We start from the raw sequence: 24,350 nt of genomic DNA, 5'->3' as shown, positions 1-24,350 counted from the left end.
GCTTGTTCTCAATTACATACTGAATTAAATAAGAGATAAGAAGATTCCAAGAGCTTGAAATTTATAGTTTCATTACTCTGAAAAATTAAAAATGTGTAAAAATTCACATTAATCATTTAGTTTCAGCACATAAATGTAAATGAATTGGAACTGAAATTCACTTCAGACTGTAAGTAATGATTACCCAGAAACACTGCATGAGCTTCCTTAGATCCCATGTTTAATAAATGTGAGGAGCACAAGGGACCTGCACAAATCTGTCCAAATAAGAGGATTATAGTATTCAATCAGCATAAAGTGGTCACCATAAAGCTTCATTAAGAAAATTTTTCAGAAAACGAAATCAATGACAATGCTCTTGAAAATGAAATCTGATTTTCAAGTTGAAAGTTGTTTTAACAAAATACGGCTAATTTTTATGCAGCTGTCTTTTCATATTCTTTTTCTATATATAACAAATTAGTAAGGAAAAAAGAATAAGAAAGTTATTGAAAAATACCAACAGCATTCGTTATCTTTGCTTAATACACAAGCATTTGCAAGTGCCAGAAATTTTGTAAAATTTCTAATTTTATATGATTCATGCTCTTAAATAGCATCTTTTAAGAAGGCGCTTTGGGAAAGGTCTCTAGTTCTTAGGAGATAAGGTGCACAAATCATGTTCTAGGCGATGAAGGCTATGTTTCTTATTCTCTATGCAGAGTGAATCACAGAACATGCTGGAATTAGAGATAAATTGGAGGCTCTGAATTCTCAAATTTGGTTCAGAATTTTCCCAATATTTATAGAAAATATGGACTAACTTTTAAGTTGTATTTGTTTAATTTAAAGGATCACCCAAGTGATACAAGGTTTATACTCTTATGAGTACTTAAAGTACACATCATTCATATTGCACTGCTTTATAGCTGCCTTATTAGTGCAATAAAAATAGACACTTATGTCAAGTTTTAGCTTTTAGTCTCTCTTTTCACGATAGAATAGATATTACTGGGGCCGCCCCGTGGGCGAGCGGTTAAATCCGCCGCTCCGCTGTTGGGGCCTAGGGTTTCCCGGGTTCAGATCCTGGGCATAGACGTGGTACCGCTCGACAGGCCACGTTGAGGTGGCGTCCCACATGTCACAACTAGAAGGACGTTCAACTAAGATATACAACTACGTACTGGGGGGATTTGGGGAGAAAAAGCAGAAAAAAAAAAAGATTGGCAACAGTTGTTAGCTCAGGTGCCCATCTTTAAAAAAAGAAAAAAAAAAGAATAGATATTACTTTTTAATAGGCATTAATTTTAAACATTATGAAATTATCAATTGCCTAGTGCATACTTCTGCAAGTGATTAGACAAAATCTATGCAATTTCATTAAAAAATAGTGTCCACCATGACTGGAGTCATCATTACTTTTGGGAATGAGTACTCTGTTATATATCTGATTACAATTCAACAGCTTTATGGCTTTTCAACAAGTTACTACTCCTGAGCATTAAAATTTAGGTAATTCAAATAGATTGCACAGAGTTTATGGGATTTTATAAGAAATAAGAAGCTAATTACAAAGGTAACATATTGGCAATGTATATAAACTTTAGCCACTTAAAAATGCACTCAAAATTTGGAATATAAAAATTTACTTTATTACAAGAATTTAATAATTTTTAAATATGAAAGCAAAGTAAATACTTAAACATTGAACTTAGACTATAGGTTTGTTCTATGGTTTATGGTATCCTTTGCGACATCTAACTAAGATTCCAACTATCACACATAATTTTGTACTCTTGTAATATCTTGCACCAAAAGCAGGATTTTAGTAGAATTAACTTCAAATGCCAAAATGTCAATGTACACACCTCTGGAAGTTAAATACACCCACACATACACATACATACACAGATATATGTGTGTGTATATAAATATATACATATATTTATTTGTATGTTTATATATAAATATATATGTGTATATATCTATATAATAAGACCACAAAAATTGTCTTTTTAGCAAACAGAAAAAAATGAAATAAATTATGTCAAAGTAATAATGGGAAAAATCAGTTTAATCAAAATATCTTCTTATTCCAATCCCTATCCCATTTCTCTTTCTGTTAACCTGCTCTAAATCTTACCTTTGCACTTTGAATAGCTAGAATTCATCCCTCAATCTTTAAATGTATATGTTCTCACTTGAAAGCCATAACATACACATATATAATATGTTATATTTGTACATCTAAATAAACATTGTAGATAGTAAACGTTTATAATATATAAATAAATATATTGTATATTCTTTACATATGTAAAGAATCTATATAAGTAAGACATACGTGTGTGTGTGTATATATATATATGTATATATATTTAGTGTGTGATCTTAGGGAAATATTCAGATATTTGTAATTGTATTTCCTTGCCACATGGCAATTCTGAATTAAGAAGCATATGGTACTTCTCCCACCAAATATTTTTGTTTGCTACAGCAGATGAATAACTTGTTCTTATTTGGTTCTGCGAAACTCTCTAAGTAGTCTATAGAACAAGTTTCATGGTCTTAGCATACCTGAGCCATGTATTCAAATACAGGAATATAGCCCAGAACAAGCCTCCACAGGCAACCTGACAAGACTCTGTGCTGTTGGTTCATGGAAAAGGGAGCTTAGTGCCAGAAGTTCAGGTTCTTTTTTCATGTGCATATACCAGAACCCTAAATTTGTGAGAAGAAATGCTGGCTTACAGATGGAGAAAAGATCACATCATCCAAATCCATTTAGGTCTCACTGTTTTCTCTTCAGCTTCACATATATGCTTATTCCAATTTTTTCTCCTTAAACATCTGCAGCTAACTTGAGCCTCTTCCTTTAATAAGTGACAAGTACATTTATTCTTATTATTCCCTGTTCTGAAGTGCCCTGCTTTTCACATGTCGGTTAATATCAAGGACACAAATACAACATTTCCTGATGTGGAAAACAATAATTCAGACTTAAAGATATGAAATTTTGGTAAATTGTTATTATAGGGGTTTTTAAATTTTTTTAAAATGTTTTATTGCAATAAAATTGGATTATAACATTATACAACTGTCAGGTGTACATTGTAGTATATTTTGATTTCTGTGTAGATTACATCGTGTTCACCACCTAAAGACTAATTATAATCCATCACCACACATATGTGCCTAATTACCCCTTTCACCCTCCTCCCTCCCCAGTTCCCCTCTGGTGGTCACCAATCCAGTCTTTGTTGCTATGTGTTTGTTTGTTGTTGTAGTTGTTATCTTCTACTTATGAGTGAGATCATAGGATATTTCACTTTCTCCCTCTGACTTATTTCACTTAGCTTAATACCCTCAAGATCCATCCATGTTGTCACAAATGGCTGGATTTCATCATTTCTTATGGCTGAGTAGTATTTCATTGTGTACCTATACCACATTTTCTTTATTTATTCATCCCTTGATGGGCACCCAGGTTGCTTTCAAGTCTTGGCTAATGCAAATAATGCTGCGATAAAAACCGGGGTGCAGATATCTGTTTGCAGTTTATTTTCAAGGCCTTGGATAAATATGCAGCGGTGGAATAGCTAGATCATATGGCAGATCTATTCTTAATTTTCTGAGGATACTCCGTACTGCTTTCCATAGTGGCTGCACCAGTGTGCATTCCCACCAGCGGTGTACAGGGGTTCCCTTCTTCCCACATCCTCTGCAACACTTGTTATTTCCCATCTCGTTAATTATAGCCATTCTGACCAGAGTGAGGTTATATCTCATTATAGTTTTGATTTGCATTTCCCTGATAGCTAATGACATTGAACATCTTTTCATGTGCCTGTTGGCCATCTGTATATTTTCTTTGGGGAAATCTATGTTCAGGTCTTTTGCCCATTTTTTAATTGTGTTGTTGGTTTTTTTGTTGTTGAGACATATGAGTTCTTTGTATAATTTGGATATTAACCCCTTATCTGATATATGGTTTGCAAATATCTTCTCCCAGTTGTTAGGTTGTCTTTTCGTTTTGTTAATGATTTTTTTTGCTGTGCAGAAGATTTTTACTTTAACGTAGTCCCATTTGTGTATTATTTCTTTTGTTTCCCTTGACCAGTCAGACGTGGTATTTGGAAATATGCTGCTAAGACCGATGCAAAAAGCGTACTGCTTGAGTTTTCTTCTAGAAGTTTCATGGTTTCAGGTCTTACATTCAAGCCCTTAATCCATTTTGAGTTGATTTTTGTGTGTGGTGTAAGATAATGGTCTACTTTCATTCTTTTGTGTGGCTGTCCAGTTTTCCCAGCACCATTTATTGAAGAGGCTCTCCTTTCTATACTGTATACTCTTGGCTCCCTAGTTGGAAATTAGCAGTCCATAAATGTATGGGTTTATTTCTGGGCTCTCGATTCTGTTCCATTGATATATATGTTTCTTTTCGTGCCAGTACCATGCTGTTTTTGTTACTATAGCTTTGTAGTATATTTTGAAATCAGAGTGTGATACCTCCACCTTTGGTCTTTTTCCTCAGGATTCCTTTGGCTATTTGGGATCTTTTGTCATTCCACATAAATTTTAGGATTCTTTGTTCTATTTCTGTGAAAAATTTTGTTGGAACTGTGATGGGATTGCTTTAGGAAGAATGGACATTTTAACTATCTTAATTTTTCCAATCGAAGAGCACAGAATATCTTTCAATTTCTATGTGTCTTCTTCAATTTCTTTCAACAATGTTTTATAGTTTTCAGTGTACAGATCTTTCACCTCTTTGGTTAAGTTTGTTCCTAGGTATTTTATTCTTTTTCTTGCAATTGTAAATGGGGTTGTATTCTTAATTTCTCTTTTTGCTACTTTGTTGTTAGTGTATACAAATGCAACTGATTTTTGTAGGTTGATTTTGTATCTTGTGACTTGTCTGTATTCATTTATTATTTCTAAAAGTTTTGTAGCAGATTCTGTAGGATTTTTCCCTATATAAAATCATGTTGTCTGCAAATAGTAACAGTTTCACTTCTTTTCTAATTTGGGTCCCTTTTACTGCTTTTTCTTGCCTGATGGCTCTGGCTAGCAGTTCCAGTGCTATGTTAAATAAGAGTGGTGACAGTGGACATCCTTGTCTGGTTCCTGTTCTTAGAGGGATAGCTTTCAGTTTTTCTCCAATGAGAATGATATCAGCTGTGGGTTTGTCATATATGGAATTTGTTATGCTGAGGTAACTTCATTCTATACCAATTTTATTTAGAGTTTTTATGATAAATGGATGCTGTATCCTGTCAAATGCTTTCTCTGCATCTATTGAGATGATCATGTGATTTTTATTCTTCATTTTGTTAATGTGGTGTATCACGTTGATTGATTTATGGATATTGAAGCATCCCTGCATCCCTGGAATAAAACCCACTTGATCATGATGTATGATCTTTTTAATATATTGTTGTATTTGATTTGCTAGTATTTTGTTAAGGATTTTTGCATCTATGTTCATCAGTAATACTGGCCTGTAATTTTCTTTTTATGTGTTGTCCTTTTCTGGTTTTGGTATCAGGATAATGTTGAGTTCATAGAATGAGTTAGGAAGGATCCTTTCCTCTTCAATATTTTGGAACAGTTTGAGAAAGATAGGTATTAAGTTTTCTTTGAATGTTTAGTAGACTTCACCAGGGAAGCCATCTGGTCCTGGACTTTTATTTTTTGGTAGGCTTTTGATTACTCTTTTGATCTCCTTACTGGTGATTGGCCTATTCAAATTTTCTTCTTCTTCTTGATCCAGTTTTGAAAGCTTGTATGATTCTAAGAATTTATCCATTTCTTCTAGGTTATCCAATGATGGCATATAGCTTTTCAAAGTATTCTCTTATAATCTTTTGTATTTCTAAGGTGCCCATTGTAATTTCTCCTCTTTCATTTCTGATTTTATTTATTTGAGCCTTCTCTCTTTGTTTCTTAGTGAGTCTAGCTAAAGGTTTGTCAATTTTGTTTATCTTTTCAAAGAACTAGTTCTTGGTTTCATTATTTTTTTCTATTGTTTTTTAAGTCTCTATTTCATTTATTTCTGCTCTGACTTTTATTACTTCCTTCCTTCTGCTGATATGAGGCTTTGTTTGTACAGTTACTTTAGGTGAACTGTTAGATTGTTTATTTGGAATTTTTGTTGCTGGTTGAGGTAGGCCTGAATTGCTAAAAACTTCCCTCTTACAACCACTTTGGCTGTATCCTATAGATTTTGGCATATTGTATTTTCATTTTCATTTGTCTCTAGGTAACTTTTCATTTCTCCTTTGATTTCTTCATTGACCCAATGATTGTTCAGTAGCATTTTCTGTATTCGCCACATTTTTGTGGTTTTTCTGATTTTCTTCCTATGGTTGATTTCTAGTTTCATCCCTTTGTGGTCAGAAAAGATGCTTGGTATAATTTCGATCTTCTTAAATTTGTTGAGACTTGCTTTGCGGCCTAATATGTGGTCAGTCCTGGAGAATGTTCAATGTGCATTTGAAAACAATGTGTATTCTGTGGTTTTTAGATTGAAGGTTCTATATATATCTACTAAGTCCATCTGGTCAAATGTGTCGTTTAAGGCCAACGTTTCCTTATTGATCTTCTGTTTGGATGATCTAGCCATTGGTGTTAGTGGAGTGTTAAAGTCCCCTACCGTAATTGTATTACTATTTCTCCTTTTGTGTCTGTTAATAATTGCTTTATATATTTAGGTGCTCCTATGTTGGGTGCATAGATATTTACAAGTGTTATATCCTCTTGTTGGGTTGTTCCCTTTATCATTATGTAGTGCCCTTCTTTGTCTTTTGTTACAGTTTTTGTTTTAAAGTCTATTTTGTCTGAGTAAGTATTTCTATGCCAGCTTTCTTTTCTTTGCCATTTGCATGGATTATCTTTTTCCATCCTTTCACTTTCAGTTTGTGAGTGTCTTTAAGTCTGAAGTGTGTCTCTTCTATGCAGCATATACATGGGTCTTGTTTTTTTGATCCAATAAACCACCCAATGTCTTTTGATTGGAGCATTTAGTCCATTGACATTTAAAGTAGCTACTGATGAATATGTATTTATTGCCATTTTGTTGCTTTTCTTTTTCTGGGTGTTTAAGTAGTTCTTCTCTGTTCTTTTCTTCTTCTCTTGCTCTATTCCCTTGTGTTTTGATGACTTTCTTTAGTAATATGTTTGATTTCTTTGCTGTTACTTATTTGTTTATTTATTATAGGCTCTGGTTTGTGATTACCATGAGGTTCCTATATAACATTCTATGTATATAGCAATGTATGTTGAGTTAAAAGTCTCTTTAGCTTGACACAGTCTCTTTAGCTTGACCTCTTTCTAAAAGGTCTACTCTTTTACTCCCCTCCTCCCACATTTTATGTTTTTGAAGTCATATCTAATCTCTTGTTTTGTGTGTCTATCCATTACCATTTTATCTTTGAAATAGGTAATTTGAGTACTTTTGTCTTTTAACCTTCATATTATCTTCATAGATGGTCGATCTACTACCTTTACTATACTTTTGCCTTTAGCAGTGATTTTATTTCCTGGTTTGTTTTGGAGGGGATTTTTTTTTTTTTTGATAATTTTCTTATCCTTATTTGTGTTTTTTTCTTTCCAATTTAAATAAGTCTCTTCAGCTTTTCTTGTAGAACTAGTTTCTTGGTGATAAACTGCTTTAATTTTTGCTTGTCTGGGAAGCTCTTTATCTCTCTTTCCATTCTCAATGATAACCTTGATGGATAGAATATTCTTGGCTATAGGTTTTTTCCTTTCAGCACTTTAAATATGTCATGCCACTCTCTTCTAGCCTGTAGGGTTTCAGCTGAGAAGTCCACCAATATTCTTATGGGCTTTCCTTTGTATGTCACTTGTTGCCTTTTTCTTGCCACTTTTAGAATTCTCTCTTTATCTTTAATTTTGGACATTTTAATTATAACGTCTCTTGGTGTGGGCCTCTTTGCGCTTATACTGTTTTGTGCTCTCTGTGCTTCCTGTACATAGATTTCTGTTTCCTTCCTTAGGGTAGGAAAGTTTTCAGCTATTATTTCTTCACATAGATTCTCTGCCCCTTTGTCTCTCTCTTCTCCTTCTGGGATGCCTATAATACGAATGTTAGTGCACTTGATATTGTCCCAGATTGCCCTTAGACTGTTATCATTCTTTTCAATTCTTTTTTCTTTTCTCTGTTCAGCTTGGGTGACTTCCTCTAGTATTTTGTCCAGCTCACTCATCCATTCTTCCTTTTCATCTACTCTGCTATTGAGTCCCTCCAGTAAATTTTTCTTCTCCAGAATTGTATTCTTCATTTCTGATTGGTTCTTTTTTATATTTTCCAATTCTTTGTTGATGTTCTCACTGTGTTCATCCAGTCTTCCCCCAATATCAGTGAGCATCTTTATGAGTTTCAATTTGAACTCTTCGTCAGATAGATTGCTTATTTCTGTTTCAATGAGTTCTTTTTCTGGGGTTTTGTCATGTTCTCTTGCTTGAAAGTATTCCTTTGCCTCCTCACTATGCCTCTTTCTCTGTGCTTGTATCTATGTATCAGGTGAGTCAGCTATGTCTCCTTATCTTGGAGAAGTGGGTTTATGTAAGAGATACCTCTTGAGGCCCAGCAGTGTGCTTCCCTCTTGTCACTAGTCCAAATGATCCAGGACTGACCCCTTTGTGAGCTACTTGTGTCCTTCTGCTGTGGCAGGGTTGCTCTTACTGCAGGTATCCAGGGAATCTAATCTTTCCCTCCCTGGCCCACTGTTTGTAAATTGAGTTTGGGAAGCCCGAGCACTATTGGCTACAAGGTCTAATAGACATTTCTGTTGCAGTTTTCCTGTTAATTGGGTAGGTACCCAGTGTAGCTGGTTGCTAGGCTCAGGGGCTTACAGTTGCTTTAGGCCTCATGCCTGCAAGGCTGTTGTCAACTCTCTCAGGATTGTAGCTGATTGGACATGGCCCTAGGCACAGGAGCACCCAATCGTTTCAGACTTTGGTAGGTGAGGCTGATACTCACTGTGGCTGCTTGTGAATCACAAGTCTTCTGCCACTGATAAGCCCCACGCCCCACAGGTCCACACACCATCAACACAGTCCTGGCCCATTCACACTTTCCAAACCCTTGGAGCATATCCAGTTGCCCCACTGCAGAGGCCCTCACCTCTCTACCAATGCCCCCCATAGTTCATCTGGTTCTCACACAGGCCCTGCCCCACTGAGACAGACACACTCCTCTCCTTGTAGAAGATCAAGGAACCCAGTCTATGCAGGCCAACAAGTAGCCTGAAGGCTTGCTGTTGGGTGGGACTGGTCCCTGGGACAGGCTACCTGTCCTGGCTGAACTGGATTAAATCTGTGCTCTAGAGGGTGTGGCAGACTCCTGGGCTAACAGGCCAGGGTAAGAGCTTCAATGGCATCTGCCAATGTCTGTGTCAGCATGCTTGTACTAGGTGACAACAGTGGCTGCCACCAATGTCTCAGTCTCTAGAGAGGTCTCACCTCTCACCAAGATGCACCCAGAGCCTACCAGGTGAGTCTCTTTTCACCAAAGTACTGTGAATGCTTTTTTTTCTAATGATTTTAGGTTGCTCTCTGAGATGGGTGAATTTATGCATGAGCCCTTTAAGAGCTGGGAGTTTTTGGCTTTTGTCCGCTAGCTTTTCTAGGGGTATTCCTCACTGCACTTAATAGCCAGTGAAGCCAGATAACAGGACACTCATCTCAGTTGTGCTGAGTCTGAGGATGCTTATAGTGGTAATGAGCCCCTGCTCAGGACCCTGCTCCTCCAAGGAGGGCTACTTACCTCAGGATGGCTCCTGCCTGGCTGGCTGTGAAGCTCCACTGCTCCGGAAGGTGGCTTTTTTCTCTCCAGAAGGAATTTCTTCCTCTTCTGCCTCAGTCAGGACTGTCCCTTGTTGTAGGAGTTCTTTTTATCCAGTTTTTTTCAATTTTATTTCCAGGATAATTTTTCCAAGAATAGTTGTAACCTAGCTGTGTTCATGAAAGGAAGTGAGTTCAGAGTCTGCCTATGCTGCCATCTTGATGAGATCTCTCTATAGTGTTTAGCAATAATAGAATAAATAAAACTTGAAAACTGAATAGATATATGCTTATCTTTGTTTCAATTTTCAATAATAACATTCTATTTGTTGTAAAACATTATATATATATTAATGTGGCAACACTGAATAATGTCAAAAACATATAAATGAAAATTAAACTGACCTAAAATTTCATGATACAGAATTAACCACTGTTATCCATTTATAGATCTTTCTCCTGTGTTTCTATATAGAACTCTTAGGCTATATTTGTGTGTGTACATGTGTGTATGTGTATGTGATAATTCTCTATGCTTCATCAATCTATGGATACGAACAAAATACACAATACCAATAACCATAATTTTATTAATTTTTCTCAGCAGCTCCCACTATAACTCCAAGTCTCCTCAGTTATTTCTTTTGTCAGTTACATCAAATCATCTTCAGGAGTGTCTCCTATGGGCTCAGCAATAAATTTAGAGGAATTCTCTTCTTATATACTACAAGGTATATCCATATACTGTGTTGTCTTCTCCTCAACTTTCCATTATTTGTTCTAGAGCTTTTTCTTGCACCGATAGTCTTTACAAGCACTGGCTGCATCCACTTGGCAATGCTATTCTATTTTCTATTAAATTTTTCATGGACATGACTTCTACTATAAGTACATACTGAATTTCTCCAAAGCCATTCTGTCTTTGATGCAGAAGTAAGATGAGTGGCCTTCTCACATTGCATCATATGTTGTCAGTTGGCACCAGAGCAGTGAGATCTTCGATTTTAGAATCTCTTCCTGGTACTTTCTAGAAGGCAGCTCTTCCTATTTCCTTCTCATTATTACCATGAGCTGGTCATGGATGTCAATGGCTTGCCAACTTCCCCATTAATTTTGCCTCAGTGTACGTGGATGTACTCACCTCTGCATTCACCAAAACCTCCAATGTATTTCCACCATTCAAAGACGTTTGGAGAGTCCAAATATCAGCCAAATATGTGAAGAAATGCCTGAATCCCAGCGATGGGCCTGGGTCAGACCCATCTGGGATATCTACTAGGTTGTAACATAGGATATCTACTATTGTAACATGTATGTATAGTCTTGGCAAAAACCAAACTCTTTTCTAGAAGATCTTTTGGAATAACTTATTTTTTTATAATATTTTAACAATGTGTGATTTGTTTTTTAATCTGTTTTAGTGTTAGTTTTGCCTCATAATTATTTTCACTTTATAAGTAGTAAAATGTATTGGTATGTGTGTAATTTCCTCATTTTGTTTTATATTAAGACAATGCATTCCTATCTTGAGCTTTATTAAATATTCAGCTTTTCTTTTCATCTTTTATGATTTTATATTTATCTATTTTATCCATCCACCAGTTGTTTCATATCTATCAAAAGGAAAGTAGTGCTTAAAATTCTTTCTGCACATTAAAATTGGGATGGAGAAGTTATTGTGACAGAAATTGGGGACTCAGAAATGGGTATAGAAAAGTTTTCCCCCAATGAGCTTGAAACCTTTTGGAGAAAACCCATGTAAAACACAAATTTGCACAAATAGTTAAGGGAAACCAAATGTGATAATTTGTGCTATTACTATTTTTAATACTTGGCATTTACTGAGTGCTTCCTGTGAACCTCTCACTAAGAAGAGCCACTATAACTTTGACTAATTGGATGTAAGGGCTGGAAAAATATGCAAGTAGGCCATTTAGTTTTCTGGCTTGAGAAACTGGGTATATGATGGCATAATTAGGGATCTGTATAGATGGACTGGTTTAGGGAGAAAAATTACAAGTTCAAGTTTGATAGATTATTTGAAATGCCTATGAGAATTCTAAGAAGAGATGGCCCAGAGAAGTGTCTTGATGGCTTTAGAAAGAACAGTCTCAGTGGAGTGGTAGAGTCAGAAGCCGAATTAAATTGAATGGAGGAGTGAGCTGGAAATAAGGAATAGGAACAGAAAGTGCCTACAAAGTTCATAACAATAAAAAGTAAAGTAAATGAGAGAGAGAGTGAACTGGAAAGGGATAGATCAAGGGAGTGTCTGTGTTTATATAGCAAAGAATTTAACATTTAACCACATTAAAAGGAAAAGTCCAGTGTAGGAAGACAAATGTGTATCCAGAGGCTGTGAGAGAAAATATATAACTAGATATCTGAGAGGAAGAAGGGATGTGATAAAGGCAAAGTCAAGAAATTGGCTGTGGATAAAACCAGAGTCATTCGTCCAGTAGAACAGTAGGGAAGGAGGTTGAGGTAAACACATTTGTTAATTTGTGGGTGACAGCCTTTTGACCAGATGACTTATTTCTTCTCTTTAGAGTGGATCTGAGGTCATCTGCTAACAAGCTTGAAAGACAGTCAAGAAGTTTCAAAATAGTAATTGAGCGGAATTAGAGAGTTAATTGACAAAGGAAAGTGTGATGTTGCTGATCAAATCTGAGAAGCTATGTGTGGTAGGTCCAGGAGTTTATAGTGGTGTCATTGCTCTGGGCTATATGGTGACATCTGGCAGGAGTCAGCTACCTTGAATAGGCACAAGAAAGATACTTGGTTTCAACCAAGGTTGGAGTTCTACAGGATAAGTGAAATGAAATGGGTATGGACTTTAAATCTTTGCCAAGAGAATATCAATAATGAAGTTAAGGAATATGGGTGATTGATAGGAGAGTTTTAGCTTGACCCTGAATGGCTTTTAACATTCATTTCCTTAAATACAGAAATTACTATTTATAACAGAAGTGATTTTTTTAAAAGGACTTGGCAAATTGAAATAATCAGAAAGTACAGGAGAATGGAAAAGGTAATCTTGCTAAGGTTATCTATGCATGAACAAATTCAACCAAAATGTCCAGAATTCTCCTTAGGAGAAATTGGGAGAGTGTTTTCCTGCTCTTTAAGAAGGCCTAAAGCTAGTAAATATTGGTGTGATGACTATTCATCTTTTAGAATATGCCCTAACCTTTCCTTTGAGAGATTCTTTAAATAGGGAGCTGTAAATATAGAGCTTTAATTAAACCATCTCTTCTTTATAGCTCTGATCTTATGTTTGAATATATTCTGTGGAGAACCGGCTATACTGTAAAAATGTATAGAATCTTCCCTTAGTCTGCATCTTTTAAATATATATGTTATATGGAAGAATAATTTATCTCCAACACACAGCAGAAAATTCTTACTCTAATATTTACCAAATTTGTATCAACGATTTAAAAAAATTGGTGTTGAAAAGTACCATAAAATAATTTGATATGGTGAAGCATGTGCATGTGTGTGTCTGTGTGTGTGTATGAAAATGTGATTATTTATGTGAATTCATACAGATTCTAACCTAACAATGTACAAGTCCAACAGTAAAGGAAGTATGATGGTTGTGGGTGAAATAGCTGGAGGCACTCAAAATTTAAAGTTTGAGACAATCATAGGGTAAGATTGACATGTGAATAAAGAAATAACTAAATACTTCAAACTTCCAAGCTTTGCTAGAATGTTACACACTGTGATTTTTTATAATGGACACTGTAGGAAGAAATGTTACTGTTGCTTTGTCAGGTGTAGTGGAAATAGTTATGAGGTGGGGAATCGATCAGGTTAAGTGGTATTCAATTACTGTCAGTAATTCCCACCAGTAGCCAGGAAGCATTGCCTTAATCATGTTCATTTTAACAATGATAAAAGTATATTTCCTATGCTATGAAAATGTAGACATTTTTCCATCAGTAATTATGGACAGTAATGTTTATTGCAAATGATAAATAAAGATAGAAAATTTGCTGAGAGACAAGAGGATTCTATACAAAATTTTTGACTGGATGACACAATGTAAATAAACAGAACGGTTTGTAAAATAATGACAAAATTAAGTTTTAGTTGAATTAAGAAATTTTATTTTATGGTGATTACAAAAATAACTAACTTCAGACAGCATAATGATTATGGAAGGAGGATAATTTCTTATAAAAGGAAACAGAAATCTGTTTGCCAGCCTAGAGAAAAAAGTCAACTTCCCATATCCTAGTAAACAACAGAATAATTCAAGGTAAAGCAAAAAGTAGTGCCAACGAAAACCAGACAAGAATGTACTGTGAGATGAAAACTTTGCAGGGCTTTGTGAGATATAAAACAGACCGGAGAAAACAAATGAAACACCTCACCAGTCTGGTTCACTATCTAAAGAAAAAAAAAACTGTCAACAGTAAGGGAAAATGTCACCAAATGTCAGAACTAGAACACCTACAAAATAAGGCAGAACATTTTCCTAGAGATAAAGACTACTGCACAAACCTATTGGAACTCTATAAATCAAATTCATGAAAAGGGGACACCTCAATAGGCTAGAATGTCAACATTAATAAACAGAGTCAGATAGAACTACCACATTAGAGTAATAATGAAAAAAGGAAGAGAAGTGGAACTATTATTTCTAGTTGCTAGGTTTTGCAGCAATATGCCCGTGTGGGTTCTAGAAGGCGGTATTGAAGAATAGTATAAGGAAGAAGAAAGAAGGCATTAAGAAAATAAGTTGGTGTATAGAATAGAAAAATAAGCATTGATCTGTAGATAGTGCAATAGTATTTTAAGCACGAGCAGCTGTGAATAATATATTGAGCCTAATTATATGCCAGAAACTCTGCTTGCCACTTATAAGATTATTTCATTTTATCCTCACAATAATTGTAGAAATGTATTATTATTCCCTTTTAGAGAAGGGAAGATAGGATCAAAAAGCATAGATTAATTGACCAGCATCACGTAGTGACTAAGTACCTGGAGCATTATTCCAGCCAGTACACATTATTTTGAAATGTAGCATTATCAATCATTCTCTTGTATTGTAATTCTGCTCATCTAATTTATTTAGGTGGCATAATTGTGATTTTTGTAAGCAGAGAATAAAAATCATTGCCAATGGTATCACAAAGTATAAAATGAAGAACCAGTGATTATTTATATGAAAAGTATATTTCCATATTAGACACTTAGCAGATAAAACCACATTGCAATTGTAAAAATATGAATGTGATACTGGGATTCTCTTCAGATGAGAAACTATATAGAGTGAAAAGTTACCAGTTGGACAATCTGACTCCAGTAGCAACTTATTTTCACCCTTGTAGAATGACAACGATTTAGTCACAAAGAATTTGACCTCCAAGTGAAATTGTGTAATATTAGCCAGTGAAAGCTTATAAAATATTTGTCAAACATTAGGGTTTTGTTTTAGCTCAGCTGTTGCTAAGCTATTATTCTGAAAATAATCAGTCAAAGGTTCAATTGCTTGAAGCTACTTTATAATGAAACCATGTCACCTGCACAGAGAGGGATGATTATCTTCTAATTTATGCAACTTATGTTCTGCCTCACATTGATCATATTTACAATATAGTCTTATGGGTGACATCACTCATTACCTAGAATCATTCTAAAGTGGTGGAGGAGAAGGAGGGCATATCACCCTAAGGGAATACTTCTCAGATCAGCCTGTTCATCTTAACTACATGTGGAATTAATAAAAGTATAGTTATCAGATTTACAGCTCTATAGTTCTGATTTAGAATAGCTGGGAAGGGCCTGGGCATATATATTTGTAGAACTCCACTTGATTTGAAAGTATAGATAGTCAAGAAAACTATTATTCAAGAAGGATATAGAACGTTTTGCATATAAAATTAGAAGAAACTGTTTAATTAAAGAAATAATAACAACAAAACTTCAAAGATAATTCAGATATGTTACCTAAACTGAGATTTCTGGAATGAAACTGATCAAAATGCTGTGTAAGTGTATTTACAGACTCTGAATTCAAAATCTGTGCATGAGTGTGTACCTTTATCTTTCCTTCATGCCCAAATCTATTTGAAATAGCAGAAAAATATAAAATATAGATAATTATGTAAGAGTCTTGAAATACAACCTTTGCAACCCCGCTAAGCAATAGAGAAGACTTCAGAGTGATTTTTCTCAAAAAGATCCTGGAAGTGGGGAAGGGAAGGCAATACTATCTCAGTCATTGGGAGACAGGAAGCTGTGATTCAGAAAATAATTTAGTGAGTGAAATATGATGCAGTTGCACAAGGCCCTGTTCCAGAGAGGCTGATTGCAGCTTACGTTCCCTCTCAACAGAGAAGACTGTTTTAATAATGTAAAAGCCCGTAACTAGTCTAATGAAGTGGAAAAGCCATAATGGTCATTCTCCATGCCGGTATTTGGGTCTAGAGAGAATGTCCGGGAAGTGCCCAGACATCTTCCAGGTGATCTGAAGAACAAGGGGCTCGAATATCCAGAATGAAAGCCGTCCACATCATCACTTGCTAAGGTGAGAAATCTAGATATCAGCTTTGATCTATCATTTTTTCTCCACTCTCCTGACACCCAATTTATCGGACATTGTTCTTGGCTCTAAATGCAAAATGTACATCACATTTATACACTTGTCTTCATTTCCACAGCTACCATTCTGTTCTGTGCTGGCATCATTTCCACTTGCCTGACCTCAGTGCCTTTCCACCTGGCCTCATCGTTTGCACTCTTGTTCCACTGCGATCTAATCTCCACATAGCTCCCATAACAATATTTCAAAAACATTAAATCAGATAATGTTCTTCACTTGCTTAAAGCCCTGTCATGGTTCTCCTTGAAGCTAGAAATAAAAACCAAACTCCTTTCTGTGTCCTAAGAGATGATGCATACACAGTTCTTCACATCTCTCTTAGCTCCTGTCCTCCAACATAGGAGGGCATTCTTGATTTTTACCCTATTTTTTTTGTCCCAGGTATCTGACTTAGAATAGGACATCTCCTCCTTGATTATACAATAAACATTAAGTGGCATTCACAAACCTGTAAGTAAACATAATAATTTATGTAAGCTTGTTGATGTCCTTCAGCTTGAGAGAAATGAGTTATCTTTTTAAAAATTATGGAGAAAATAGTGCAATGTCTTAAATCACAGAAACTTATTACTAAATGTAAAAATTTATTATTTATCCTCTTATTTTTCCAGTCTCCAATTTTACTGACTATGGTCCTTAGGGGTAGAGCAATATTAAAAGCAAGAAAAGTTTTCATTCTCAACTTATTCTGAAATATCCATCACTAAGTAAAGATAAGCAAAGAAGAAACAGAAATACTAAGCCTTTGATGAGAAATGTAAAACTAATATCTCAAGAATTGTCACATACTTTTCCACTGAATGATATTTATCTAAGGTGACAAATTAGCTTGAGCAAATATATGCCTCCATATTGAAATAAACATGTATGAGGGAACCTATATTTCTTATGAATGATATTTTAACAAACCAACAGAATTGTTTGCATTCAAGTCGCTCCAAATTTAAAATTCAGGTGGTAAATGCTTAGAAGATGGTTTTCAGGATTCTGGACACATCTGAGGGATTGTTAGATGGACCAGTAAGAATAATATATTCTAAAGCATACCAAGATGACCATAAAATTGTGGTAGGTAAGCAATTATCTTAGGCAGATAAGAATTTGCCACATAATAAGTAAAAGATCATATGGTAGATCTATTGTTAACTTTCTGAGGATACTCCAAACTGCTTTCCATAGCGGCTGCACCAATTTGCACTCCTACCCACAGTGTACAAGGGTTCCCATCTCTCCACATCCTCTCCAACATTTGTTGTTTCCTGTCTTGTTAATTATAGCCATTCTGACCGGAATGAGGTGATATCTCATTGTAGTTTTGATTTGCATTTCCCTGATAGCTAGTGATGTTGAATATCTTTTCATATGCCTGTTGGCCATCCGTATATCTTCTTTGGAGAAATCTCTGTTTGGATCTTTTGTCCATTTTGTAATTGGGTTGTTGGTTTTCTGTTGTTGAGCTGTATGAGTTCTTTGTATATTTTGGATATTAACCCCTTATCTGATCCAGATATCCCACTGCTGCGTATTTATCCAAAGAACATGAAAAGGCAAAGGCATAAAGATGCATACACCCCCATGTTCATTGCAGCATTATACACAATAGCCAAGACTTGGAAGCAACCTAGGTGCCCATCAAGGGATAAATGGATAAAGAAGATGTGGTATTTATACACAATGGAATACTACTCAGCCATAAGAAATGATGAAATCTGGCCATTTGTGACAACAGGGATGGTCCTTGAGGGTATTATGCTGAGTAAAATTAGTCAGAGGGAGAAAGTCAAATACCATATGATCTCACTCATAAGCAGAAGATAAAAAACAATGACAAACAAACACATAGCATTGGAGACTGGATTGGTGGTTACCAGAGGGGAAGAGGGGGGAGGGCAAAAGGGGTGATTAGGCTCACATGTGAGGGATGGACTATAATTAGTTTTTGGGTGGTGAACACGGTAGAATCTACACAGAACTCGAAATATATTACGATGTACATCTGAAAGCTATATAATGTTATAATCCAATATTACTGCAATTAAAATAAAAAAATTAAAAAAGAAATAAATGAAATTGTATAACTTGCTTTACCAAATTTACTTTAGTTGAAATATGAATAAAAATTGTCATAAAACATTAAGCAAAGGGAGGTTCATTTAAAAATAGTCAAGTAGCTATGAAAATGAAGTTAAAGGCAGAAAAATCAAGTAGTCAATATCATTTTACTTTTTTACTAAAGCTGCCATATTAAAAGAAGAAATCTCAGGTATTTGGAGCAGTATTTGAGAATATCTTTGTTGCCAGAAATATACCACCTTTTGTTTTGGCCTTGGTGGTTTTATTACTATATAGTAACTGAGTGTTACCAGCCCCTGGAATTTGAGAGGTCTGACTAGTCTGACTGAAACTTTCAAATAGAAAGTAATTTCTTCTGTGGTTGTGGAATTATAGTATATTTAGTCTGGTGCATCACTTAAGAAGAGAGGCTTACTAAGAAATTAGGCACAAATTGATACTTATATTCCATTACTTATTAAATGTAATTTGGTAAGGAAAAAAATGGCTCTAGAGAACAAAGATAGACAATATCTTTTTCTAAGGAGTAACTGATTTGGGAAGCTCTCACTAGTGTGGCAAAATGACCAGTTTTAAAGAAATCAGGTAGGTTAAGAAATGTTAAAGAATAAAAACATTAGCAAGTAGAGACCACATGTTCTCACCAGGACAGAATAGCCGTAACAGACTCAAGTGCTTCCTGAAAAAAAATTGTCAAAACTAGACCAAATACCTAAAACCACATTTTAAAGGCCCTGGCAAAGAGACAATGCAGCGAGGATTGGCAAGGATAAAATTCCTAAGAGAGATGTTCAGAAGAGAGCCACATCTTCACCCTATTGTGTTCTTCCCTGAGGACATTTGCCAATTCTCAGGGAGGTGGGGGAGAGAATGCTAAGACTAAACAAGGGGTAAGTAGGATAAACACACAGGAGCTGATGTTTAGAGCTGGCAAAGTGGCTGAGACTTGAGAAAAATCCCAGAGATGGAGAAACTCCATGGACTTGAGCCACTGGACTACTCTTGAATCTCTAGAGGGAAGATGAGAATTGTAAATTGAAGGAGCTGTTTTCTTGAGAGTAATTTTGAGATTCTGAATGATGGAAGAGGGCTAACACCTGACACAGATATTGACAAGATAATTCTATGAGATGCTTGATGCATCTAGAGTTGTGCTGGGAAACAGTACATACGGCATAGATTAGGGGAAGGTCATGCTTACAGCATCTGTATACAAGCCAACGGGTTCTGACACCTCAAGAACTAAGCACCCTTGGCATGAATTCTGGACTTCTAAAAATGGACATCTACACAGCAGAGGTAAAGTTTCTTTAAGCAGCTTCAATGAGAGGAGACATTGCAACACGGAACCTGAGTAGGAGATGAAGAAGAGCAGGACAGAATGCTCACAGATCTCTAAACATATGCATGTATGCTTTAAAAGATTCCAAGCAAGAATTAGGAATTTTTTGAAAAAGGGTATTTTGTGTGATGTAAGTTGTGTGTGGGTGTATACAAAGAGCGAGGGTGGAATCTACCCTCGTTTGGTTATTGTTAAAATTTAATGTGATTTTAATCCTGATTACATGCTAAAACATGGGCATTCTGGCTAGATTACAAACATGGAAACCTAAAAATCCTCAGACTTCTTCAGAAGTAAATAATTAGTAAACCAAATGCAGGCAATGCCTATTAGTATTATTTTCACCTAAATCTCCACTAATCTTAAACAAGGTAATGTGTGGTTGTTAGCAAAATCAACAAAAGGCGTCTCTACAAGAGCAATTTATAGGATAAGAAAAACCAGCCTGGTTTGATGCCTTAACACATAATTTAAAAATAAGTAGGTCTGGAAATTACAAAAAGGAATCATTTCTAATTGTAGCATTGTAGAGAAAGAAAATTCAGATTCTGAAATTATAGAAAGCACTGTGCATGTATATATTTCCCAGTGAAGACATCCTTAGTTTATTCAACAGGGGATCTTCAATTGATCCCCAGCCACCAAAAGGCTAAGAATCTTTGGTGAGGATAAAATAGCTCTGAACTGGGATTCAGGAAACAAAAATTCTAGTCTGAGCAAATCAATTAGCCTATTGGCCCTTAGTTCCCTTAGATAAAGGAGGAAGTTGAACTAAATGATCACTATCGAATTTTCCATCTGGGACAGTCTGTGGTTTTCTTTCAATATCTTCACTAAAAATAGGAAAATGACAAAGCCCTTGTTATAGTCAGCAGCATATACTTTGTAGCTTCACTAATTTCTGAATGGAAAGAATGAATGAATAGCTAACCTAGAGGAGTAAATGTTCGGTGTGACTTTTAGTTAGTTCTTCTTTAACAATCATCCTTTTTTTCATTTTTTTTTTTTTCTGAGACTGTGACCTTCCAGGCAACATCTTGAGCATTTTGGAAAGACACTAGCTTTTTCAAAGCTTTTGAGCACCATCTTACTATGCCAGGGAACTATTAAATAGAGTAACTCCTCATTTAACTGACGTGGTTGAGAATTAGCTTGATCCACATAGGTGAAATTAGCTCTGAGTGCATAAACTTAAAGTTTTAGGGTATGAGCTTATGGCATCCTTTTTGATGGCTTAGAGCTCTATCTGACTCCTTGGTCTGGGGCTACCTTTGGGACAATGAAGTCTGTTAGAAAATATTGGACACCACGTGATATCATTGGTTGGGAAATTTTACTTGCCTTGAAAGAGCATAACATGATTTCAAAGGAATTCTGACTGAAGATGTTAGACGCAATTTTACTTAATACTAAAAAAGAGCTTCATGGTTGCAAGGAAGATTTGGTGAATCAGAGACCTAGATGTTCTTTATTATTGTTTCAGCAGAAATCCCAGCTATAAGAACCCAGCTATAAAGGATTCTTTTTCCTTAAGAAATTGTTTGTTCTTGTTTTTAAAATTTGTATAAGAGGAAAGTTTGGTCTAGATCCAGAAATTAATGGGAAAATTACCCTCAGGTAGCTGGTAGTAGATAGCATAACTTCATGATCTGGTAACTTTAAATATCACATTGTGTTAGAAAGCTATTCATATGATAGAAAAATGCCCTTACAAAAAGTTTGAATTTGTAGTAAATTATCACTGATATCTTTGAGGAACAAGGACTATATCTATACTTAAAGTATTTGTACTAGATACCTTCATCTTTTACTTTATTGAAATACTGTGAGAAATTTCTCAAAAATAATATAGCATATTTAAATTGCCCTTCAAAGCTCATATAAAAAACGTCTATGAATGCTATTTTCTTAATGTGCAAGAAAACTTGTATTTTCAGATGCAACTCTATCTGATGTATTATTCCTCTATAAAACCCTTAAACTTTACTCAGAAATCATTAGATTTCTAAAAGTTATTTTGTAAACCCCCATTCTCCTTCTGTACGAATGGTATGCATACTTTTGCAGCAGATAAGATTTAGAATAGAAGTAAAATATAAATTGATTATAGCGATTCGAGGTACAGGTAGATTAGTATGGATTAGCATAGACAAAGAAAATTAAGTGGAGAAAAGAGTTAAACTCACCCTAAAGGAAGAGATTTATCAGAATTGAGCACTGTATCTTAAGAATGAGAAGCAGAATATGCATATCGGTGGGAATTAGCATGACATGTGTAGGAACGAGGAGGCATTAGGGAAGACAAAATAAGGATTTACGGAGAAAAGATTAGTGGCAAAAGGTGAAGAGATTCTGTCAGTTTTTAGTAAAGAAGTAAAATTGTTTAGGCTTAATGTAGAAGAAAATAAGTAGTCAATGTGTTTGATCTTAACTTTTTGATGCTTTGGATAAGGACATGATGTAGATGTTATTTTAGGAAGGTTAATCTTGGAGCAATATTCAGGCTGACTCTGAGAAAGGAAAAACAATCAGCAGAAAATACTGAAAAAGAAAACCAAACCCATTTTAATAATTCTAATGTAAGTCTGAGCCCCTATTTTGTGTACAGATAAAAGACAAATAATGGAGTGGCAAACCAAGGGCCAAGCAGTGTCAGTGTTCTGGCCTGATTTGAGGCAATAGGGGAATGCGTTCTTTATAGGGAACAAGAAATAATAATAAAACTGAATAAAAGTTTGTCTCCTTCTAATATAAGTGATAAAATACTTTTTTCCTGAAAAAATATTATTTTTGGTTTGAATACCAAACAATTGCCATCGTTACTGATGAGTTTCAATCATATATACATAAGCTTTAACTTAACATATTTTCATTACTTTTCCTTTAATAAACATTGTGTCTTGCAAAGATAGTAATTCAAAGAACTCCTAGTTATAAAATCAACTCTAATTACACTTAGGCTCAGCTATTTTAGTTCATTTCAAGAGTCAGTTCATGAAAATTCAGAATCCTTTGAGCTCATTTCAGGTAGAGAATGGGTTTCACAGCCCTATACTATTATATATTTATTCAATGAAAAGTAGGAAGTTTGAAATAAGCAAAGAGGGTACAGTGATTTTAAAAATAAAAAAACTATTTTATTTCTGTAATATTTACTTATTATTAATTTGTATATTTTCAAAGGATACAATTCGATATATGTGGTTCAATAAAACAAAATTTTCACCATGTTTTCCATGACCATTGTTACCATTTGTTTTATTTTAGGATTATTGCTAAAAATAATTTTCCTGTACAGAAAAGATGGGTGTTAGAAAAAAATCCACTTTGGGAGTCAAATATACTAAGTATACCATAATAGAGGCATTTGCAGGTCTATATATGAGATAAATGACGTAGAATCATCAAAGGACTCTTTGTGTTTTGTGTTTAGGGATTGGGAATGTTAAACATAATAAAGAATTTGAAACAAGGAATCAGTTGGCTACTTTGTGAGGAGGAAGAAGAGAAGAAAAGAGTAAGTTTCGTGTTTTGCATATTTGATTTAATATGGTGATGGCTACTCTAAGCTGAGCTAGAACATATACATTTATAAATCTATGTGTCCATACATATTGTAGCTCTTACCATATATTGCACCGTAGTGATTTGTTGAAATGTTTATTTCTCCTGATACATAGTGAACCTCTTAGACTTAGCAAAGAGCATAGCACAGATCAGCCACTCAAAAGCACACAAAGATTGAGTACATGAACACATGTGGATCAGTTAAAGACCTGAGAAGACATGTACTGTGAAGGTCAAAAATGTGTATTTTGAAATCAGATGGCTCCTTTTTTAGAGCTGATCAATATGTCTTTCTTTTAACTTTTATTTATTTATTTAATAAAAGTGGTTTACATTTAAAGTACACAAAATGATGTTTTAATACATATACACGTAGTTAAATAATTACTACAACCAAGCTAATTAACATAGCCATCTCTTCACATACTTACTTTTTGTGGTTGTATGTGATGAGAGCACCTGAAATCTACTCTCTTAGCAAATTTCCAGTATACAGCACAGAATTATTAACTATAGTCACTATGCTTTACTTTAGATCTCTAGAACTTATTCATCCTATAACATAACTGCAACTTTGTACCCTTTGACCAATATCTCCCCATTTTCCCCACCTCTACCTCCTCGGTAACCACCGTTGTATTCTCTGCTTCTGTGAATTTTACTTTTTGATATTCCATATATATGTGAGATCATGAAGTGCAGTTCTTTATGGTCTCGCTTATTTCACTTAGCGTAATGTCCTTCAGGTTTATCCATGTTCTAACAAATGGCAAGATCTCCTTCTTTTTAAGCCTGAATAATATTCCATTTTATATATACACCACAATTTCTATATCCATTCTTGCGTCGATGGACATTTAGGTTGTTTCCATATCTCGTATTATAAATAATGCTGCAGTGAACATGGGAACATACATTTCTCTTTGAGGAAGTGATTTAATTTCCTTTGGATATATACCCAAAAGT

Source organism: Equus przewalskii, chromosome 2 (assembly GCF_037783145.1).
Source record: "Equus przewalskii isolate Varuska chromosome 2, EquPr2, whole genome shotgun sequence".
Classification (NCBI taxonomy): Eukaryota; Metazoa; Chordata; class Mammalia; order Perissodactyla; family Equidae; genus Equus; species Equus przewalskii.
Note: the sequence above shows the minus strand (reverse complement) of the source record.